This window comes from Callospermophilus lateralis, chromosome 11 (assembly GCF_048772815.1).
Source record: "Callospermophilus lateralis isolate mCalLat2 chromosome 11, mCalLat2.hap1, whole genome shotgun sequence".
NCBI classification, from domain to species: Eukaryota; Metazoa; Chordata; class Mammalia; order Rodentia; family Sciuridae; genus Callospermophilus; species Callospermophilus lateralis.
In genome coordinates, this window is record NC_135315.1 from 93495287 (window position 1) to 93512023 (window position 16737).

The 16737-nt window shown below is 32.8% G+C and overlaps 1 pseudogene; it reads left to right on the forward strand.

Annotated features, from left to right (window-relative positions):
- LOC143410698 (zinc finger protein 280D-like) overlaps positions 1-9328 on the forward strand; it is a 51446-nt pseudogene extending 42118 nt beyond the window's left edge.
- Positions 9329-16737: the final 7409 nt, after the last annotated feature.

Sequence of the window (16737 nt, forward strand, 5' to 3'; positions counted from 1 at the left end):
TGATCATATAATCAAGTTTTTCCAACTCATTAAGCATTTACGTATTATAAATTAAACTGGCACACCAATTTATTCACCATTGGTACTCACCTTGCTATGAGATGCAGTTTTTAGATAATCATGAAATCAGGTAGTAATTTTTAATTGGGAAAGACGATAAAAGTAGCATTTCCAAATGAATTTGGGATCACTGGTGTTGTGACTGGGATACCACTCATCTTTAAGAAGTTCTGGAAAGATCTTTTATTTGATGGTCCCCCAACAGTATTCCAACAGGTGTTAATAGGGGTTCTCCCAGTATTGTCACTGGTAAATCAATTTGGTAAATGCCTGGATTTAAAAAATTAAACAGTTTTCTTTGTCTGTTTTTTAAAACAGGACTTCTCAGAGCTTTTAATATGCTAATGGACATGGTAAATCTCCAAGCAAAAGATATAGTATGTATCATTTCCCAAACTTATTTGACCACTGAACTCTTTATTTGAACATACCTATTAACATTTCTTGATAAAGAGTTTGGGAAACATTGTCCTTCATATTCTGTATTTCATCTTTAGCCTTTAATTTTAAAAGGGAGAGTAAGGTATAAACTATTTTATTTTGAGGCATTTTAATGTAACTTTCCCCAGATGCTTTACTAAGCTCTACATTGAGTTATAGACATGAAAATAATGATAAGATGTGTGGAGCCAGTGTGTGGGGTGTACAATGTATTCTATTTATTTTTTGTGGTGTAGGGCATTGAATGCAGGACTTTGCACATGCTGAGCATGTGCTACTAAGTTGTGTCACCAGCCTAGGCTATGTTATTTAAAATCAAACCTTCATGCCTGGAGCCATCTTGACTTGCCATGGGTTCCTAACTTTTAAAATTTTTGTTTGGGTGTGCCTGGGAAGTAGATAGCCAGCAGTAAAGATAGGGCAATCTATTAGTAAGAAAGAAGGATCATCAGGCATCCTCCAATGTATTTATAATTTGTATACTTATTTATGAAAGACTGGGAAACCTTCACTGAGTAGAATTATAAACTTTTAACAGATGACAGTACAATATCAGGTAATAAAAATTGTTGATTCTGTGTCTCATTTTATTATGTTGAAAACCTCACTTGTAATTGTTTCTTTAAAAGATTATATTGTTATGTCTTGAGTAATTTTAGCGCAAACAACCCAGTTTATATGACTTTTATGAAATAATTTAAGAATTTCTGATATATTAAAAAAGCTTATTAGATAGAACAATAAGCAGTTAACATATAGTAATCACCATATGGTATCAGGGTACTTAATCCTCACAACCTATATATGTTTTATAAATGAGGAAACAGGGTTTTAGTGAAAGTAACTTGCCTAATGTTGCATTGTCTCATAAAAGGCAAAGACAGAACATGACTTTAGAGCACTAGTTTTTACTGCTGTCACAGAGTTGATTTTACATTGGCATTAGATCTAAAGGTAGAAATTACATATAGTAAGAATTACCCTTAAATCCCTCAAGACTCTCAAAAAATTCAGTACAGTTATTTTTCTATACTCTGAATAGATCATTATATCTTTGATTGAACATTGTTGTTATTAAAAACTTTGATACTGTATCTTCATCACCCTTAGCACATTAAAATGCATATGTACACAACATCAGAGATGTATAAGACTTGAGTCCAACTCAGGGAATTATAGATTGATGTTTTCTGTCTCAGGATTTTGGATAAATGTGCATTGAATGAAGTAGCAGTCATTTGAACTAGTTAAATTGTACCTGCCGCTCATGTATTTTTCTGCATTAGTCTCTTGCTTTCTGCTTCACAATTTAGTCATCCAACAAATATTTATTTAGGATGCCTTACTGTATGTCAGGAACTGTTTTAGGTATTATATAGCAGTGTGATTTAGGAATTGGTACTGTAATGGAGAAAGATAATAAATTTATGTGAATGTGTGTTTGTATATGCTGGTGATAAGTATTGTGGGTAGGAAATAAATGTGGAAAATAAGGAGTGCCAAGCACTGGGGAGGAGGGTTTGCTCTTTTATATACAGCATGGGCATTAAAGGGCCTCTTCAAAGGAAATTAAGGAGTAAGCCATGTGGGAGAGGTAACATTATGTAGGCAATGAAGTGAGTATAAACCAGAGTTACTAATAAGATTGGCAAGGAGGCCATTGAAGCTGGAGCAGAGTTAACTAACAGAAGGATGAATTGTAGGAGATAAGGTTGTAGCAATAGAATGCAGGCCAATTTGTGTGGACCCAGAGTCAGGACTTTGGAAAGTTCCTGGAAGGTTTTAAGTGAGAGACCTAGCATATTTCAAGAATTACCAACAACCATGGAGAGAATAGATCACAGGGCAGAAAAAGACATGAAAGGAAGATAGAAGTTTTTTTTTGTTTGTTTTTGTTTTTTAAACCATAGTCTGGGTGACTTGCCCCAGTATGATAGTAGTGGTTGGAGGTAATGACAAATAGGAATGTTATCAGTAGTCTTGAAAGTGAAGTTGGCAGGTTTTATTAATGTGTTAAAGAGAGAGGTGGGGGAGGAGGGGACACTGAGTTTTTTGTCTTAAGCATTAATAAGAATAGAGTTTTAATATTCTAAGCTATGGAGAAAACTGAGCAAGGAACAGATTTAGGATGGTAGGAGAGAGATATAGGAAACCTAGAGTTTAGTTTTGTCCATGTTGACTTGAGAAGCATATAAGATGTCAAGTAATATTGCCAAATAAGCATTTGGGTAGGTGGTATTTAAAAATCATGAAGCTGGATGAGGTAACCTAGTAAGTGATTCTAGTAAAGAGTTCTGGGAAATGAATTCTAGTTAACTTTTGTTCTGTACTGTTGTTCTGGTATCTGTTTCTTGGCCAAGTTTTTCTCTCTTTTTTCCTCCTCTCTTTGAATACTTTATAAGTGAATTTCTGTTAAGTTGCTTATATCTATGATATAAGATAGTGCACTACACTGCTAGTCTTAAGATACAGCTAAAATTATTCTAACATGTTGTTCTTACATATTGCTTTGGACATTGTGAAGAACTATTTTCTATTTTTTTAAAATTTTAATTGACATATAACAATTGTACATATTTATTGGAAATAGAGTTATAATTCAATACATGTTTACAATGTATAAGTTCAAATTAAGGTAAATAGCATTTCCCTCAAACATTTTTATCATTTGTGTTGGGAACATTCACATAACTCTCTTCTAGCTCTTTATAATAATATGTAAATTATTATAAACATAGTCACCCTGCCGTGCTGTTGGACACTAGAACTTATTCTTCCTATCAAAGTGTTTTGTTTTCCAGTGTCTGATCTCCCTCATCCCTATCCCTGCACCCTTCCTAGCCTCTAGTGACCACTTTATATACTTCCCATGAGATCAACTTTTTTATCTTGAATGTATGAGTGAGAACATATGATTTTTGCGGGGGGAGGGTACTGGGAATTGAACCCAAGTATACTTCACCACTGAGATATATCCCCAGCCCTTTTCATTTTTTGAGACAGGGTCTTGCTAAGTAGCTGAGGCTGGTCTCAAACTTGAAATCCTCTTACCTTAGCCTTCCAAATTCTGGGAATACAGGATTGAGCATTACACCCAGCTGAATATGTGATATTTTATTTCTATTTCTGGCTTTTTTTTAATGAAATGTTTGCTGTGTGCTAGTAACTTTGCTAGATACTTCTCTGTATATTACCTCAGAGAAGTATTACCTTAAATTTTATGAAGAGTTGTTGGTTGTATTTAAAGGGAAATAGTGATGTATCTGGCAGAGATACAGCTTTGAAGAAGATATTTTGCATGTGTTATTCTAAATTTCTATATACTATAAGCATATGTATATGAAATATATTTTTTATATTATTGAGAATAAATGTGTAAAGGTTTCAGTTGATATTATACAGTAGGAAGAACACTGGATCAGGGAGTCTAGCATTGTTATAATCTAGCTATGGGAGAGGGACTTAGATTTCTCTTGGGTTCTATTTCCCATCTGTAGAATGTGATAGGACTAGGATATTAGGAGGAACTCAGGGAGTTTTCAACTGAAACATAGGTTATGATCATTTATATTTTATGCCTCCGTAACTATGTTGTCCAGTGTAGTAGCCACTGGCCACAATTACCTGTGTAAATTAATTAAATAAAATTTAAAATATTTAGCTCCTCACTTTCATTTGCCACATTTCAAGTGCTCAGTAACCATTATATGGCTAGTAATTATCATGTTGAACAGCAAAGCTCTAGAGCATTTCGCTATTGCAGGAAGTTTTATTGGACAACATTGCTTTATATAACCATTTTTGTAACTTAACCTTTGAAATATCTAGTTAGATTTACTTGAGTTTAGAGGGTATAATTTACTTTACCAACTTGTCAAATGATTGAAAATAGCAAAATTTTAAAATGATTTTGACATTTTCTAAAATTAAAACATGTTTAGCTTATTTTCATAGTATCATGTTTTTAAATAATTTAAGTTTATAATTAAAAGCTTTCATACATTTGGTGTAACTTCGATTTGAACCTGTTAATAGAACTTTTATGTTTGACTCTATATAGTAACAAATACATTTGATAGTAATATAAGTTTTAAAAAATACTATCTATGATAAGAAATTATAAACTTTCATTAAAATTAAGTTAGAGTAGTTCCAGGTCACAGAATTTTGTGGTTATAAAAGTTATTTTTTCTTTTTTCTGTTTCTCAATAGAAAAAAGGAATACATCATTGTACAAAATGTAGACTGCAATTTTTAACATGCAAGGAGAAAATGGATTATAAGACACAGCATTATCGAACATTTATAAAACCTAAACAACTAGAAGGATTGCCTCCTGGAACAAAAGTGAGTTCAAATATGTTATATTTTAACATTTTGTATAATAAAAACTAGCTCTAACCTGGTTTTATCTATTAAATATGACTTTTTAAAAATGACTTCAGATTTTTATTGACTAATTTTAGATTTCATTGTTTTTATGCTTAGAAAGGAAAGCTTTAACCATTGAGTTCAGTGGCGGGTACTATGTTGAAATGGCATTCCTTCATTAAAAGTGTACCTAGTTTAACTGTTCCTTGGGTCAGAGGGTTGTTTCAATATTATATAGGCTATTTTTGAACTATGTCAGTTTTAGCAGCTAAACTCTAAAAGACTTGATATCAGGAATCTTATTTTATTTATCTTTGTATCCCCAGTGTCTGGCATAGTGCCTTGAAAGCAATAGGTTCTCAGATGTTTGTTGAAATTGTTATCATTTAGTCTACTCTCAGAGAAGCAAGTATTGCTACTGGACAGCATTGTATTTTAAGTGAGCAAACACATGTCTGACTGCATACTGATGATTGTAATTTGCTTTTCCCTTTTTGCCTTACATACATCTGTTTTTTCTAACTTCTTTACATACCGTCAGCTCTTGAATATTTGCTTCAGTGGAGGGAAACAGAGGCATGGATAATCCAAAGTGAAATAACCCCCAAAACATTTATATTTGGCTTTGGGTACTTACATTTGAATGTGGGTATGTCTGGTACTTGAATTAAATGAAATAATATAAAGCCATGCTCTGAAGACTTAGAGCAAGAGAAGCTATCCAACATTCTTCCCTGCAAACCATTCATTTCATGCTGGAACTAGACATGCAGAACACTAATGTAAGCAGTGCAGTCCTCTCTCATTTTTCCCCTTAATAATAATAATAATATTAATGATAATGATACTAAATGTTGTAACGACATCTTAGAATGAGGCTTTCAGTGTACTTTTCATACATTGTATTATTTAATCCATACAATCATTCAGTGAGTAGAAAAGGCAAATAGTGCCCTGTATTTTAGATATGAAGAAGTTTAAAGAGGATATCTTATTTACTCAAGATTACATGGCTTGGAAGGAATAATGTGAGATTCAACCTCAGTTCTTTTGATTCCTGACCTAGTGATTTTGTATAATACCTAAGCACATGTTTCATAGGACTTCATCATAGTCTGTTCCTTACATGCATGAGGAGAGTATAGTCAAGTGATCAATGAGAATGTTGGTAGGCAATTGACCTTTCCATTGTCAACTAACAGATATAATTGAATATTTTCTATTTTGAACACTAAATGATAAATTTTGTGTTAGTTCCCTTTAAGAGAAGTCTCAATATTAAATTCTTCACACAGTGCAAAAAGTTGACTTAACTCTTTCTTATAACATTTAATAAGTATAAATCCAGGATAATGAGCCTGTAAAGGAGAGGTCACATTTACTATAGATCTATTTGTTTTGTAGTTATGAAAGGGTGATATCAGTAGGCCTTTCTAGAGTTATTTTTCAAGCTTTGTGAAACTTAGACCTATATATGAATTTTTTAAAAATTATGTCACAGCATAAAAATAGCTATGGAATGTGCTCTTTTGATAGTCATACAATTTTTATTAACTCCTAATTACTCATTAATAACTGTGTTTACACATAACTGATTTTACATTAAGTGAATAAATATCAAATTTAACTTTATTTAATTGTTTTGAACATTTGGAGTAAATAAGACTAAATACAATTGTAGTTTATGTGTACTCTTTCAAAATACTTGATGTTTAAATGGTTTTTGTACAGTGATATTTTAATAGTAATATAGTGATTTTTTTGAAGTAAATATATTCTGCATTCTTCAGTTGGACCTCTTCTGTCAGGATCTTCACCTACACCTTCAATTAATGCAAGCACTTCTACCCTTCAGCTCTCACCTCCAAGGACTAAAAATATAACTGCTAAAAATCCCACAAAATCGAATACAAGTAAACCTAATACAACCAAATACAATGCAAATAAACCTGATGGAAATAAGCCTAATGGAAGTAAATCTAAATACAAACCAAAAATCTCTAATATGCAAAAGAAACAAAGCATATTGGCTAATAGCAATTAAAAAATCAAAGTTAATACTGCATTCCTCAATCACCTTAAGGTGATGTTTTATTCCTAATATACAATACCAATTTAAATTTAAGTATAAAAACATTATACTTTAGTTAATTAGAATAGTAATATGGCTCTTACTTATTACTTTTGTTTTAAAATATATTTATACCATTTTCTTTGTGTCTCCATAAGGTGTCATTGGGGCATTCACAAGTGCATTGAGTGCTGTTCTGAAATAAAAGATTTTGCAAACCATTTTCCTACATATGTCCACTGTAGCTTTTGCAGATACAATACTAGCTGTAGTAAAGCCAATGTAAATCATATGATGAGGTAAGAAGAGTTAAACCTGTAAATTGACAACTAAAATTATAGTACAGGAAGTTTTTGTTTTGAAGCAAAGTTATCCCTATTAGAAACTAGTTTTTCTCCTCAAAGAGCCAAAAGGACCTAGCAGTAAGGAACTTCTAAGATACTATCTGATGTTATTTTCCAACATAGTAACTCAAGTAATTACTGGTCTTAAATTGTAAGAATGGTTAATTAAACTAATAAAATTAGGATAGGTTTGTTGGGGAAATAATTATTCTGTTTTTTATTTTTCCCTATAGGTATTTAAAAATGGTGATTGTCAAATAAAACTTTAAGTGTTTTAAGCTTATTTAGCATACAAATAAATGTCCTCATTAGGAATATCCTCTTCAAATTAGTCACTTTGAGAGAAGCTGTAGTTTTGTGATGAAATCCAGTGATTACTGCTTCTGCTCATAGAGGAATAGCTGTACCTAAATTTATTGATAGTTGAAACTATTAACCTTATATTCAACTAGTAGCTGTAGCTTTTTAATTAATAGCTAACATTATTGGAGGATTTTCAGTGATGTTAGGAAATTCATTGAATCTGGTTTTCTTTCTATGGTCCTTCATCTGTCAGGCCATCTATACATACATTTGTTCAGTGAAAAGGAGAGACTATTCTGGTTATGATGCCACTGTTGGAATTCTTTTTCATTAATTCATTTAATTTATGTTGTTTGAGTACCTATCATTACACTATGCTAAGAAACCCCTTCAGAACCCACATTATTTTCATTTGTATTTCTTTAATAGGAGAATATTTTATTCTATCAGGGTGGATTTTTATCTTTAAAAATAGTTATTCCATTATAAATGTGGTATACTGCTTATTCATAGTGAGTTTGTTCCATTTAAATAAATATTTGAATTAATGTACAACTGAGTTTCTTGGAGATCATGACATAACCTCTGTTTTACTTTCTTATCATTATCAGATACTGTTTTTCCAGAATTCTCCTACCTTTCATGGCAACTTTAGCCCTTCTCTCTCAGTTTTTCTGCCTTGATGATTGGCCTACCTCCTGGTGTTTTGGCTTCTTTAGTGCCAGCACTTCACATCAGCTTTTAAGTTTTGGGTCCTCTTCATTTTTAGTCTCATCCTATATACTCTTCATTCCTTCTGAATTCTTATTACTCCATGATGTTCAGAGTTTTGACTCTTTTTGCCAGTCTAGCAGCATTCATCTAACTTTGTAGTCATCGTGGTCCTCTGTTTCAAATCCTGTTCTTTTCTTTGTCTTCTACATTTTTATTCATGCTCACCTAGCATAAAAGACAGTTTAAGATTTCAGCCTCTTCCCCTTTCCATCTTTATGTATGCTCAATTCTAGAATACAAGAGTTTATTTATTCATTCTGACTTTATAATCTTTAACTTTGATTAAGACCTATCTCTTTATTTTTCTTTTTAAAGACCTCCTTATTTTTACCTACAGTGTTTGTTTAATCCTTTTTCAGTACCCTAAAGATTTTATTTTCATCTTTCAGTTGTTAAACCAACTTATTAATTGCTCAATTGAAGGTCATCTTTTTTATTTTTCCTAAAACTAGCTCTTTTCAACTCCAAATATTTTTCTTCATCCAGATATTAATCTAAGAAATTAAGCTTGTCCCATTTCTCCATAGCCAGTTCTATGTTTTATCTCCTTCAATTCATCATAACCTAATTCAGTTAACTTGTATCTTCATCCCTATCTCACTATTGGTCTTCTGCTTATAAACACTTTCAAGGTTTTGTTTCTTTAATTTTAGGATGAGGGAGCTGTGTCCTGCCTGCATATTTTCTTTATTTCTTGTCTGCCTTTTTCCATCAACATTTTTCAAAATGTTTGTTGCCAGCTTAATTGTGACTCATTTCTTTATCCTTTTGAGTATCATCCCTACCTATCAACTAACACTGCCCCTTTAAAGATTATTGTGTCATGTACTTATCACCACACTTTTCCTCTTTTTTCATTCTTTACTCCTTAACTTTATTTTTAACTTTGTTGCCACTCACTTTTGAAACGTTTCTCTTTAGTCTCTATTAAGTGGTTAATACCATTTTTCTTCTTTTTAGGTAACACCTCTCTTTCATTGCCTGTCTCCAACTGTTTATAGTCCCTTTCTTAGTAATTTTAGCACCTGTACTTTCAGCTTTCAACTTGAAATCTTAGAATTTCAATCTTTTGTTTTTCTAAGATCCAAATCTGTGTTTCTAATTATTTTGTAGATGCTTTTACCCTAGACCCAGTGGCATCTCAATAGAACAACAACAACAACAACAACAACAACAACAACAAAATCCAAATATTATTATCTGTCTCAGATTCACATTACTACCATCCCAACTTTTTAAGTTCCATCTCTTTCAGGTCACCATTTTGTGTGAATGTTTAGCTCCAGCTAGAAATAATTTACTGTTCCAAGTTTCTGAATCTCAAGAAGTTCTTTGGATTCACTGTGCATCATGGCTTCCTGAGACTGCCTCCCAACCACTGCAGTATCTGATACTCCTATTGCTCTAAACCAGGCCCCATAATCTTTTCCCCTAGTATACTTCTGGGTAGAATGCTAATCTCTTATTCTGTTCAAAACACAAAGCTACCTAAGGTTGTCTTTTATTTTGCCCTTAATTTCTAAAGGATAAAATTGGAAAGTATTTTGTGTTTCTTAAACTAAGGTTCATCTGGCCTTCCTTCTTCCATTTATCATAGGTTTCCTTCCTGTCCTGAAGAACTTCCAAATCCATTATATCTCCAACCATTTGCAGTTGGCTCAAGACATTCTTCTTACCCTTTTCCAAACCACCCAAACCTGCATTTCATTGTCATCACATTTGCTCCTTATTCATTGTTAGCTCCTTTCTCCTTTTTTTTGTTTTGTTTTTCCTTCATTGATACTGTCATTTCCCTTTGCCTTCTCACTGAGTAGCACACCCTTATTTCTACTTACTGCAGATACTTGATCTAGGTTTGAAGTTTTTATGAGGGGAAGCTTCATTTCTCCAAAAGATGTGTACATTCAGTTTTTACCCTATACCATACCAACTCTGTAGCCTTTCAAATAGTCTTTTTCTTTCTGGTCTCATACCTGCCCAGTCTTCTATAAAGAGAGACTCTGATCCTCATAAGTTGGCTAATCTTTTCTAAAGTATTTTTCTTCCCATACTTATTTTATATAGTAGTTTTTTTCTTATTCTTTATTAGTCCCCATGACACCCTGTCCTTCCCTCCCAGTTCATCTTTCAAATGTCTGGTCAATTATTTTGAATTGTGTACCATTCATCTGATCTGCCTTTCATTTTGTTTGTGTATGTAGAATCTCCTTGAGAAGTGGTCTTTGTATTTATCATATCACTTACTACTTTATAAACTATAAATGATAATCATTATTTATAATTAGAAGAGACCCCAAACGTAATCTCAAAGAAGAGATTAAAAAATCTTGAAGCTGTTGAAACATCTTTAAAGTCAGACTCTTTGAAGGAAACAGAGCATTAACTTCATAATTATAAATTATTTTTTAAAAATAGTATTATTGGGGTCAGTTATTTAAATTATTGTACTTTGCTAATAGCTTGTAAGTGGTAATCGAAATCACCTGAGAAAGTGAAAATTAACTACTATATAATATTACTGTTATTCCTCAAAAAAATATATGAGACAACTTTTTCTTCTACATGTAAGAGAATTAAGTTAATGGACATTACTAATATCTCTTTTTAATAGAATTTATATCACCCAGATTCATTTTCACAAATACTGATTATTACATACTAGGAAGGTACAGTTTGTGTTTTAGTCAAAAGACCTGACAAGAACAATTAGAGAAGGAAAAGTTTATTTTGAAGCTCATAGTTTTAGTGGTCTCCATCTGTAGATGTTGACTCCATGGGCCTGGGCCTGAGATGAGGCAGAATATCATGGTGGAAGCAAATGGTGGAGGAAAGTAACTGGAAACATGGCATCAGGAAGGAGAGGCAGAGCACTCTCATGATCACAAAATATATATCCAAAGACGAGCCTCCAGTCACACCCTACCTGCCTACAGTTACCACCCAGTTAATCCCTATCTAGGATCAATGCACTGATTATGTTAAGGCTCTCATAACCTAATTGAGTCATCTCTAAACTTTCTTGCATTGCTCACACATGAGCTGTGGGAGGCATATGAAACCATACAGTTTTCTAGAAAGTGTGATAGGCAGGTAGTATTGGGGGGTCAAGTCCTTGCTGTTAATTTTTGCTAATTAGTAGGAGAAATATGTTTACCTAGGTTAATGTGATAAGCAGATGACTATGAGAGCACAGAGAAGGTAAGAATAAATTCTTTAAATAAGAAGTAGAGAAGACTTTCTATAAATGACATTTCTCTTAGGCTTTGAAGAAAGATGTTAAACATTTCCAAGTAAAAAGAAAGCTGTTGTAATGATTTGTTCCTGTACACAGAGTTCTGTGTCACTGTTGATTTTTTTCTTGCATTAATTTATGAATATATATTCATTCCACATTTATTTATTAGCATTTATTCTGTGTCAAACCATCTTCTTCTCTTTCACTCAACCATGAATTCTAGGGCAGGCAACTTACCATTCTAGTTATTATATCATCATTCTACAGTTTAGTGTCTTAAATAGTAGGTATACCATCAATATTTTTGGATGTTAAGGAAGTCATTCCTTTTGTGTTTCTCAGAAAGTTAAGTTGTTTCTTACATGGAATCAAGATTATTAAGGAAAATATGGTCAAAGAGGGATTTTGTCTTCAATTTCCTTGAGGTATAATTTATACCCAATAAAATTTACCTATTTGTGAAGAACAATTCAATGAGCTTTTGGTAATTATAGTCATGCAGTTGGGTAGCAGGTTTTTTAGACCTATGTCTTAACACTGTATTTGTACTGTATTGAATAAAAGTCTTAGCCTTTTCTGTTTTCTTAGGTGTGTTTCTGTATTTCTATCAACTTTGTGGAAATAGGGAAGAAAGGTAGCTTTTTCCTCCTTTTTATTTGTGAGTTGTGATTCACTTTTTCATTCTTACATTACATAAAATTGCAGTTGTAGAAGTTATGTAGTAAATACAGATGAGTCAAAGAGGCAGTATAAATGCTTTTTTTTCCCCAAAGATAGGGAACTCTAAATCATAACTGAATTCAGACAACTAAAAATTTAATTAGGAACATTTGTAGATATTTGGTTCAAGTTATAGATAGATGTGGAAGCCATCAAAAAGACCCTAAAATATAATTTTTCTCTCTCCTTATCAAAGAATAAATAAAAACAGTACACTTATTTGAAGAGAAAAAACTTTAAAATGTCATTAAAAAAATAACTTATTTTGAACTGAACCTGGTGGTACATACCTGTAATCCCAGTGACTTAGGAGGTTGAGGCTAGAGGATTCCAAGTTGGAGGCCAGCTCATCAATTTATGAGAGACCTAGTCTAAAAATAAAAAGGGCTGGAGGTATATTTCACTGGTAGAGCATGCTGGGGTTCAATCCCCAGTAAACATGCCTCCCAGTCTTGGACTCATTCCTCTAAGGAAACAATTATTTATATATATATTTTTTTGCACACAATTTCAGGGCTTCCCAACCCCCTGATCTCTCTAAAAACTGTATTTTTGTGATAATATCTTAAATTCATAAATCTCCAAATAATAGTTACCCTAGCTTGAAGAAATGATATTTGAAATCTTCTGAGGCTGTTTTCTAGGGATTATATTTAGCCAGAACATTTCTGTTCCTTTACATACAGGCTTCACTGATGTGAGTAGACATTTACCTAGTTTGTTGGCTACTGCTTTTCAAACTTTAACTTATGTAAGAACCACTGAAAAACTTGTTAAGGCAGTTTCCTGGATCCCACTGCCAGAGATTAATTCAGCAGGTTTGTGAAGAGCCTAAGATTTTCTTTTTCTAAATAAACTCTCAGGTGATGGTGATACAGTTGTCTGTGACTTTCAGATACAGTGTGCTAAACTACTTCTGGTTTTCTAGTACAGAAAGCTTTCCTTATTGGCTAAAATGTTTGATTAGTGGTTTTTTGTTCTGTGATTAGAGGAAGCATTAAGTTATGAGTTCTGCTTTTTTTCTTAAACCTCTGCTAACAATTACAAAGAACTGTCTAGATGTTAATTTACAGATGGTAAACAGTAATATTTAGCTGAAATAGTGTGTACTTTCTAGATCAATTGAATTCTGTTCCGCTTCCTCTATACCAGCATGTTAAGATTATTAAAAAGTTATTTTCAAAAAGTTGATTTCTAATGATAATTCAGATTGTAGCAAAATTAGTTTGTTAATAAAAATTTAGAATTGTTTTAAATGTATAATAAATGAAAAATTTAGCTTGTTTTTTAACTCTTTGAGCATTTCCTTTTTACATAATGGTGAGGTATTGATCATCTAAGTATATGCTTAGGGAAAAAAGTATGTGTCATTAGGAATCAAAAGCAAAATGGAATATCAGATCAAATGTTAAATTAATTAAAAAGTTTAGAGTAAAAAGTGTTATTTTAAGTTTATCTTTGGGGGATATATACCCCTTTCCAATTCCCTCTTTTTGCTTTAATAAGTATGTTTTAATAGTTTGATGAGCTCTTTCAACTATGCTTTGTCCCTGTGGATTGTATGGGATTCCTGTTATATGAGTAATACCAAATGATGAGCAAAATTATTTAAATGAGGTAGAAGTATAACCAGGACCATTATCAGTTTTTAACTGTTTAGGAATGCACACAGTGGCAAAATTTTGTAAGCAATGAGATATAACATCTTTAGTTTTTTCTCCGGCATGAAGGGAGCCCATCAAAAATCCGGAAGAGGTATCAACTGTAACATGTAAATATTTTAATTTTCCAAATTCTGGCAAGTGTGTGACGTCCACCTGCCAAATATGGTTAGGTATCAGTCCTCTAGGATTGACTCCGAGATTAACTTGTGATAAAAAGATCACGCAATTTTGACATTGTTTTATTATATGTCTGGCTTGTTCCTTAGTTATTTTAAAATGCTTTTGTAAAGTATTAGCATTAACATGGAATCTTTTATGAAAATTTGTAGCTTCTTCTAGTGTAGAGAAAATATGTATGTCATGTGTAGTATTATCTGCTAAATCATTGCCCAAACTAAGGGCTCCAGGCAATCCTGTATGTGCCCTAATATGTCCTATAAAGAATGGATCTTTTCTCTCCCAGATTAGACTTTGTATAGTGGAAAACAAAGAGAAAACAGTAGAAGAAGGGGAAATCCTACCAGCATCTTCAAGAGATACTATAGCATTAACTACATACTGACTATCAGAAAATAAATTAAATATAGAATCTTTAAACATCAAAAAGGCTTGTAAAACTGCATTAAGCTCTACCTTTTGAGCTGATTGTTTGGGTACTAAAAATGTAAAAATTTGATCAAGGGTAACTACTGCTTCTGTACCATTATTTGACCCATCAGTGAATATATTTGAGCATTCATGATATGGGTTTTTCTTGTCATTTTTGGAAAAACTACAGGATGCTTAGACCAAAAAGACAACAAAGGATTAGATGGTAAGTGATTATCAAATGAAACATTAGATTTACACATGATTATTGCCCAAGTATTTAACTCATTAGCTAACTCATCAATTTGATCCATAGTATATGGAGTAATAATTTTATTGGGAGAAATTCCAAACACTCCCTTCGCTGTTTTTATTCCTTTGAGTATTAATTGTCCTACAGCCTCAGGATACCTAGTAAGAATAGTGTTAGGAGAATAAGATAAATGTATCCACAATAATGGACCTTCTTGCCAAAATACTCCTGTAGGAATATTTTTTGTTGGTAGTACAATAAATAATAAAGGCAAACTTATATCAATTTTATCCAAATGTATATTTTCCATATATGTTTCAATAATTTTCAATGCCTTTCTTGCTTTAGGAGTTAACATGCGAGGTGAGTTTGGATCTGATGGACCTTTTAGAATATCAAATAAAGGTCCTAACTCTCCTGTTGGTATGCCTAGAGAAGGCCTTATCCAATTTATGTCTCCTAATAACTTTTGAAAGTCGTTAAGTGATTTGAGTTGATCTACTCATATTTGAATTTTTGGTGGACGGACCATGGTTGAGGATAATAGAACTCCTAAATAATTAATTAGAAAACTTAATTGTACTTTATCTATTGCTATCTCTAGATTATAATTTTTTAATAAGTTTGTAAGTGTGGCATAACATTCCAGCAATATGTTTTTATCTTTATGTGCCAATAATACATCATCCATATAGTTAAATATTTGTAGTTCAGGATTTTGATTTCTAAGTGGCTGGATTGCTTTGTTAACATATATTTGACACATAGTTGGACTGTTAGCCATCCCTTGAGGGAGTACTTTCCATTCATATCTCTGATCAGGACCTTCATGATTTAATGCAGGGATAGTAAACGCAAAACGTGGACTATCCTCGGGATGAATTGGAATTGAAAAAAAACAATCTTTAATATCTATGGCTAAAACATACCAGCTTTTTGGCAAAGCAGACAATTGAGGAATCCCTTTTTGAGCAGGTCCCATAATAACCATCTCATTATTAATGGCTCTTAAATCTTGCAATAATCTCCATTTACCAGATTTCTTTTTGATGACAAAAATGGGAGTATTATGGGGAGATATGGAAGGTTGTATATGTCCTTCCGCTAATTGTTGTTTGACCAGATCATGGGCTACTTGTATCTTTTCTTTAGTCAGGGGCCACTGAGGAACCCACACTGGTCTTTCTGATTTCCAAGTAATTTTTATTGTCTCAGTGGCCCTTTCTGAAAATCCAACCCATGTCTGTCTGTTCCTTGATTTATTTGAATTGGTGCTGCTATATCTTGTTCTTGTTTTCCTAATCTTTTTCCTTTCCTAAAATCTTGTCTAGCCCTAGTAGTGGGCACATTAGGATTGATGTTATTTGTTAATGTCAAACCTAATTGATCTAGGACATCTCGTCCCCATAAATTTATAGGAAGATGATTCAATACATATGGCTGTATAGTTCCTTCACATCCTTCAGGATCCTTCCAAACTAATACCATTGCACTTCTATGGGGATTAGTCACCACTCCTAGGCATCAAAGCATTTGAGTGCCTTGTTGTAATGGCCAATGTTTTGGCCATTCTTGACTAGATATGATGCTAAGGTCAGCACCTGTGTCCAGTAGCCCATTAAAGTCATGTCCTTGAATATTTAGTTTTAACATTGGGCGAGAATACAAATTTAAAGACAGCATAGCCCAATCTACACCTGTGGAGCCTAATCCCCTGGAACCTCTTTTTACACTATGACTAAGAAATTTATTATGTAGGCTGGGTATTATTAACAACTGTGCTATTCTATCTCCAGGTGAAATTACTGATATACCTCTTGGAGAACTAGCTATAATTTTTATTTCACCTACATAATCGCGATCAATTACCCCAGGACTTATCATAAGTCCTTTTAATGTAGATGAACTACATC